Source organism: Lathyrus oleraceus, chromosome 4 (genome assembly GCF_024323335.1).
Source record: "Lathyrus oleraceus cultivar Zhongwan6 chromosome 4, CAAS_Psat_ZW6_1.0, whole genome shotgun sequence".
Classification (NCBI taxonomy): domain Eukaryota; kingdom Viridiplantae; phylum Streptophyta; class Magnoliopsida; order Fabales; family Fabaceae; genus Lathyrus; species Lathyrus oleraceus.
Window position 1 is genome coordinate 217,908,286 of NC_066582.1, and position 6,747 is coordinate 217,915,032.

Sequence of the window (6,747 nt, forward strand, 5' to 3'; positions counted from 1 at the left end):
GAAGACACGTTTCTCATTTGGAGCTCACATAAAAAGTTAAGTAAGGTGGAATATTGAGATATATGACTTAACACTTAGAAAAAATTTCAACATGTTGAAATTTCCAAACTTCCACCTCAAAATTCACCATGATCCAAATTCCAAATGGAAAAGTGTCCAACATAAAAGTTGTTCCCCTTGATCTAAGATTTCGAAAGAGTCCTATTTCATGCATTTTGGATGAGGTTTTCTAGGGTTGCGCATGGTCTTAACAAGTCTGCATCAAGTGGAAAAATCAAATGTCTAAAACTTCACATTGCATTGCCTTGCCATTCAAGCATCCTTTGAACTTCAGTACAGTCACAATTGGATCAAAATGGATTGCTTCACGGGCCTATACACGCCCATGCAAGCTTGTGCATCACATTTCCAAATTTAGAAAATTTTCAAATATGCAATTATCAATCCCAATGCTATAAATGCAAGGCCTCTTAGCTCATTTCAAAGACACCTTGCGTGCAAGCTTTGCCCCCCAATTGAAACCCTCACAATTCAATGGAAAACCTGAGAATTTTCAACCTGAAAATTAAGTTTGAATCTCACTGTTTGGAGATTCAAAAACTCTAGGATCCAAAGCTTTGTTCCATTGCCAAACCACTTCTGCAAGCTCCTCGAGTGTGATCAAGTCAAGTTTGAAGCAAGCAAGATCTAGTTCTGCATAACATTGAAGGTGATTTTTAGAAATCGTCTTCTCTTCGATTCTCACTCAATTCTCATCAATTATCTTGGATCTTTGGTTGTCTGAAGTCCTACCAATGTAGGCAAGAAGATTGAGTTGCTTTGAGGTCAAATTGAAACAACTCAGTTGACACACCTCAAACTTAGTTGAAATTAAGGTCAAATTCGAGCTCTACGCCATTTTTTCTTTCAAATCATGTCCTCCTTTTCCATTTTTTTGATGGTGATGACTGAACCTGTCCGGTGAGTCTCGCCTGAGAAGGTGACCAGAGTTCCAACGTCGGTGGTGTGCTGGACAGGTTCTGAGTCATTGATCTCATTTGAAATGTTTTAATCTCACACGTTGGTTCTGATTACCATTGGTGTGGCGCGCTGACTCAAGTGTACCATGGAGCGTGCATTTTCATCCACTTGATCTGCCACCTCAATTAATGAGGGAGATCAAGTGGTCCACGTTTTTTCTGATTTTTTGAATTTCATTTAATTTGTTTTATTTTCATTAATTCATATTAATTTTAATATTGATCCAAAAAATATGAGAGTTTCACCAATTTTTTTTAAATAAAATCCTCTCTCATATTTTGAATTAAAATTATTTTTTGGATCATTATTAATATTTTTCATGATATAATTGATTTTGTGAATATTTTTAATTGTTTAAAAATACTTTTAAGTTTCCAAAAATTCTGAAATTTTTTCTCCAAGGTCCTTTGACCATTTCTTTGTTGTTTTGATGAGATTTTAGGAATTTGACAAACCATATTTAATTTAATGCATTATTTTTAGTATTTTTAATTTGAATAAATGGCAAATAATTGTGTTGAGCCATTTTAATTGTTTGTATAAGTTTGACTTGTGTTGGGCCTTGGTCAAGGTTGATTTGACTTTGCTAGGTTAAAGTCATTGGATTTAGGGGATTGATGGAATGTATATTTCATCTCCCAAAATGAATGAATGATCTTAATTTGGTAAAAGTCCTCCTTTGTCCAATTTAAGTTTTGATCTATTCCCCTCCCTCTTCATCTAATTCCCTTTCTTTATGCATCCATTTCATTTGGCCTATGATATCTCAAGGTCCTAAGACTAGTTGATTGAAAAATCAATATAAGTATGGATGAGATTAGGCCTCCCATTTAATTTCAGTAGCGGTAAATTCATGATCATCAAGCTATGGATAAGCAAGACATCAAAATAACAAGAGTCGCCACCGCGTTTTTATTGTTTCCAAGGGAAAAGGGAAAAGTACGAACAAAACCCAAAAAGAAGAAGTTTTCAAATCAAAACTAATAAAATGCCAGAGATTACAAGTAAGGGGGTTGGTTACACGGAGGGAAGGTGTTAGCACCCAAAGTGTCCTAGGTACTCCTAGGGAGCCCTTTCTTATGTGCATATGTATTTTGTACAAAGTGATGTTTACAAACAAATAGAATGGGGGGATGAGAAAAGAATTTATTAATTATATTTTTGTGTTTGACAAGACATTCGGACTTGTGCCTACGTACCAACATAAAAATGAGGGGTCAAAACCTCGTAGTTCGTGATACAAATCTCAAAGTGGATGCATTGCTTTTAATCAAAAATTAAGTTTGAAAGGCACAAGGGCCTAGGAAATGGTTTGAATGAGTTGGTTCTTTTTTCGCTTTTGAAAATTTTAAGTCAGGTATAGTTAAGTATATTTACAAGTTTGATTAAGAAAAGAAGTTTGAAAAAGCAATGTCATAAGGCAAAAGTTTCTAGTTTGCAATATGGTTTGAGTTTAGAAAACAAGCACAAGCAAAGAAGCTTTAAAAAAGGGGGGAGAGATTTTGAAATTAAAGAGATGAGGAGGAGATGAAGAGACTAATCCTAGGCATAAATTTAAAAGTTAAGAGTTAAAATGCTCTGACAAATGGGCTGCAATCCAATAAGCAAGAATGCCATATAGAAACTGAAATTCCCTTGGACATTAGAATCAAGCAACAAAAAATACATAACAATATTAACTTGAAGAGAAAGGCATCAAATGAAGATAGCCACATGCAAGCTTTAGCCACTCCATAATTTTCTTCAAATTGGCCTATGTAGCAGATGAATTCCACAAGTCACAGATTCAAAATAACAGCTTCATAATGATCATGTTGCAGATGAACTCAGAGGGATCTTCAATGATGTATCAGATGAAGTTTCAAATTGCAAGCACTTGGTTACATGAAAGTTGGCATTAGCCAAGTCCTTTTTCATAGGGATGTTGTCTAAATTCTAAGTCCAATTGTCCAAGATTAAACCAATAGTCCACACAATAGTTTTTTAGGGTTTTTGTTCTTATTATGTACATTAATGGTCAAAGACCACACAAGAAAACAAAATATGCACAAACAAGATATACCACACAATATGGTCCAAGTGGACAATGTGAAAATGGATTCAATATAAACAATTAGAATGATATGAATAATGGGAAATGAATAAAGCTTAAAGATAAAGTACATTAAAAGTAAAAGACTTGAAATTAAATGTCAGTTGTTAATGAGTTAGAAGTTAGTATTGCTTTTGCTTTTTTGTTTAAATCATTCTTTGGAGAACACTCAACCCACTTATCACAAGCATGTATCCTTGAATCATGACATCTTCCAAAGGAAGGAAAAAAGGTTAAGTTTCCACACAATACCATGAAAGAGGGGAGACTTACAATCTCACTAACTAGAATGCTATGCCTTTTGTGTCAAAAATTTAGCGCCATGTTAAGCAATCGTAATTGGACTTATGTAGAAGTCACAACTATTTGAGGCTGGGCAATAGAATTTTGGTGTTAATGCATGTTAGAGACATAGTATAATGGACTATGTTCATGAAACATACCACACACAAAAAGAATATGCAACAGAGGTGGTCTAGTCTCATTCATACTTGTAGCACCTCAAATTTGCACCTATCATTATACATACCATCTCATAATAGGTCATAACATATCATGATACATTGCATAGCATTGCATTGTCCCCAGTTGCCTCAAGAGCAAGCAAGTCAAGAAATTAGGTCAAACTGATCAGGAGATCAGTCCACCAAACAAGCAAGGTTGTTTCTCAAGGAGCCAAGGCCCTAGGGTTTGTCCAACAAGTTCACATGGCTAGAGGGTCCATTTGAAGTGTTCAAGTCAAGGGTTGAGGGCTCAAAGGTCATCAGTTCATGCGTAGCCAGGCAAAAACCCTAGAAAGTCAACAGTCAGTCAAAGCAGTGGATGGTGGCCATTCTTGTGGAATTTGGGCACCATGATCAATAATCAAGAGTCCATACAACATGGGACATCATTTGAAGTCAAGGTCTCAAGGAGTTAGGGTTTGGAATTCATCAGTTCATGCACAGACAGTCCAAAACCCTAGAAAAGTCAAAGTTGGTCAACTGTGGTTGATTCTATGGTTTTGATGGATGGAAATGGTTTGAGAGAGCTTATTCATGTCCTAATAGGCCTCATATGTCATGGCAATCAACATCATTGAAGAATTTGAAGCCAATCAGAAAATTTCCCAAAAATAGAAAGTGGACCTGTAATTTTAACTGCCAAAAATAGAAACTTCTTGATCCTCAACTTGCATCATGATACAAGCTTCAAATGAATTTTTGCCCAACATGAAAGTTGAAGATCTTGTTCTCCCATTTTCAAAAAGTCCAAGAACTCTCAAATCCCATGTGTGGTTGTCAAGATATGATCAATTCAATTTCAGAAATTTGTGAACTTCAAAGAGCCATATCTCATGAACCATAAGGCCAAATTTGGTGGGGTTTTTTCCTACAAACCACATTTTTCCTCCTCTTTCCAAAAATATAAATTTCATGAACCAAAACCTTGCCAATCAAAATGGCATTTTTTGACCTATTTCATTTAAAAATCAAGTTTGACCAACCATTGACTTTTTGATTTATTGATCTTTTCACCATTTGGCCAATTGAGATTTATTTCATATCATATTTGAAACTTGCTCCAAGCCTAAAATCATGTTCATACCACCATTATATCATCATTTTGGACCAAGGTGCAAATTTGGCAATTTTTGCAAATGGCTTCACATAAGCAAAACCAAGTGAGCAATGCATAAGCAGACCACAAACAGCAGAATTTTGGTCTGTTGGCAGCTGGTTAGAAGGCCCAAATCGTGCACTATACCTCCATTTGCCAACTTGGTCGAAATTAGCAACTTTTGCAAATCACTTCATTTAGCTTAAGCAAGTTTAGCATATCCATTAGCATTGTTAAGCAGACCTTTATAAACATTTTTCTGTCACTTCAGAACCCTAGAGAGACCTAGAGAATCGCAGCAGCCAACCAGAAAACCTCTCACTCTCATTTTGCACTTTGGGCCAAAATCGAATTTCTGTCAAAAAGCTTCAAACCCTTGAGCATCCGTTGGTCATATCATCACTTGAACTTCATTTGGAGCTCCTTACAGCCAACAAATCCCAGCTGGAATTCCATTTCATATTCTGTTTTTCTTCATGGGTTAACAATGGCAGTTTTTGATTTGGACACTTGCAAGCATTACTGAGCCAAGTTCTTCAAGGTTTCATCATTCCAAACCATAATCTGCACCTGTTTCAAAGCAAATCATCCAAACAAGCACTGTTCTTCGATTTTCTTCATAACCAAGTAAAATCTCAACTATCTTTTTTCTCTTATCCATGCTATGCCATGTGTAGTACTTGCATTGCTGAGTATTACTTGCTTTGAATCGTGTATTTTGTTCGCCTATGCTGAGAGACTTTTGACTTCAAAGTTTCATGTGCATGATGATTGTTGCTTGATTCATGCTATCTAGACTGTTATGATGAAAATGATTGATGGAATATGTATGTATGCTGTTAGATAAGCACCATGGTGTAAGCAATTTTTGTTTATGAGTATGTTGAAAAATCCGATCTGCTGGAAGTGATGAAGATACCCTGCTGTTCATGAACCCTACATGTTTTTTTTCCAGAAATTTGAATTTCGTGTTTTGGTTGTTATTGAATGGTGTTGCTCGAACACCAGTGCCATGCTGCTTGTCTGTTGGTGTTTGAATGTTGTTTTGATGTTGGTAATAACACAATGAACAAATGCCCTGCTATTAAACCTTAAGCTGCCCAGAATTTTCCATGAGTCGTGTTTGAGTTTTGTTTGTGTAATGTTGCATGAACATTGTTAAATACCTTGCTGTTTGCCATGTTTTTTTTTTGAATTTCGACTGATGATAACATGTGGATGATGATGATATGCTGTTCATGTTAAATCTTGTCCTGCCCAGAAAATTTGCAAGAACTTATGCTTGTTTTGTTGTCATTTGATGTTGCATGATGATAGTACTTCTTGGCCATGCTAAATTGTTGATGCTGGGTATGTTGTTATTCATGATTAATGTCTGAAAATGCCATGGCTGTTGCTAAAACCCTAGGGTTTATGTTGAACCCAGAACCTGAACCTCCATTGGCCAATTTACTGTTCCATTGGCAACAGCCAATGAGAACATTCCATTCTCCTTGCCAAAACGCAGAGTTTGGTTTAGTGAAGCGCTAAATTACAATAATGCCATGCGCTGACTTTGTGTTGACCATTAAACCATGTCATTTGCTCATGTTTGCTACCAATTGATCATCAACTTCCACAATTCATATTTCACTCAAATTAAATCCAAAAATCATGAGATTTTTTCCATGATGTTCATGAATGTGTCTAGTATTTAATTGTGATTTTTAATTAATTTTTTCATTGGTTGGATTTTAATTGATAATTGGTTTCCTAACATGTATGCCAAATTGATACATTGTGCCATTCCTTTTGTGAAATAATGATGATGCATCCTTTGGCCCTGAAATTTTTTGTGGTGAAACTAGACTCATTCATCTTCATTTTGATCTAAAGTTTGTGCATTTATCTTTTGTGGTTTGCTAGTTATGATTTTTGAACTAGGGTGTGACAATTTGTGTCACACCAATGATATGCATTCTCATGATTTTTGTTCACACACTTCCTGGCCTCCAAATAATCTAAAATTTTGCATGATCCCTCTCTTATATGTCTAG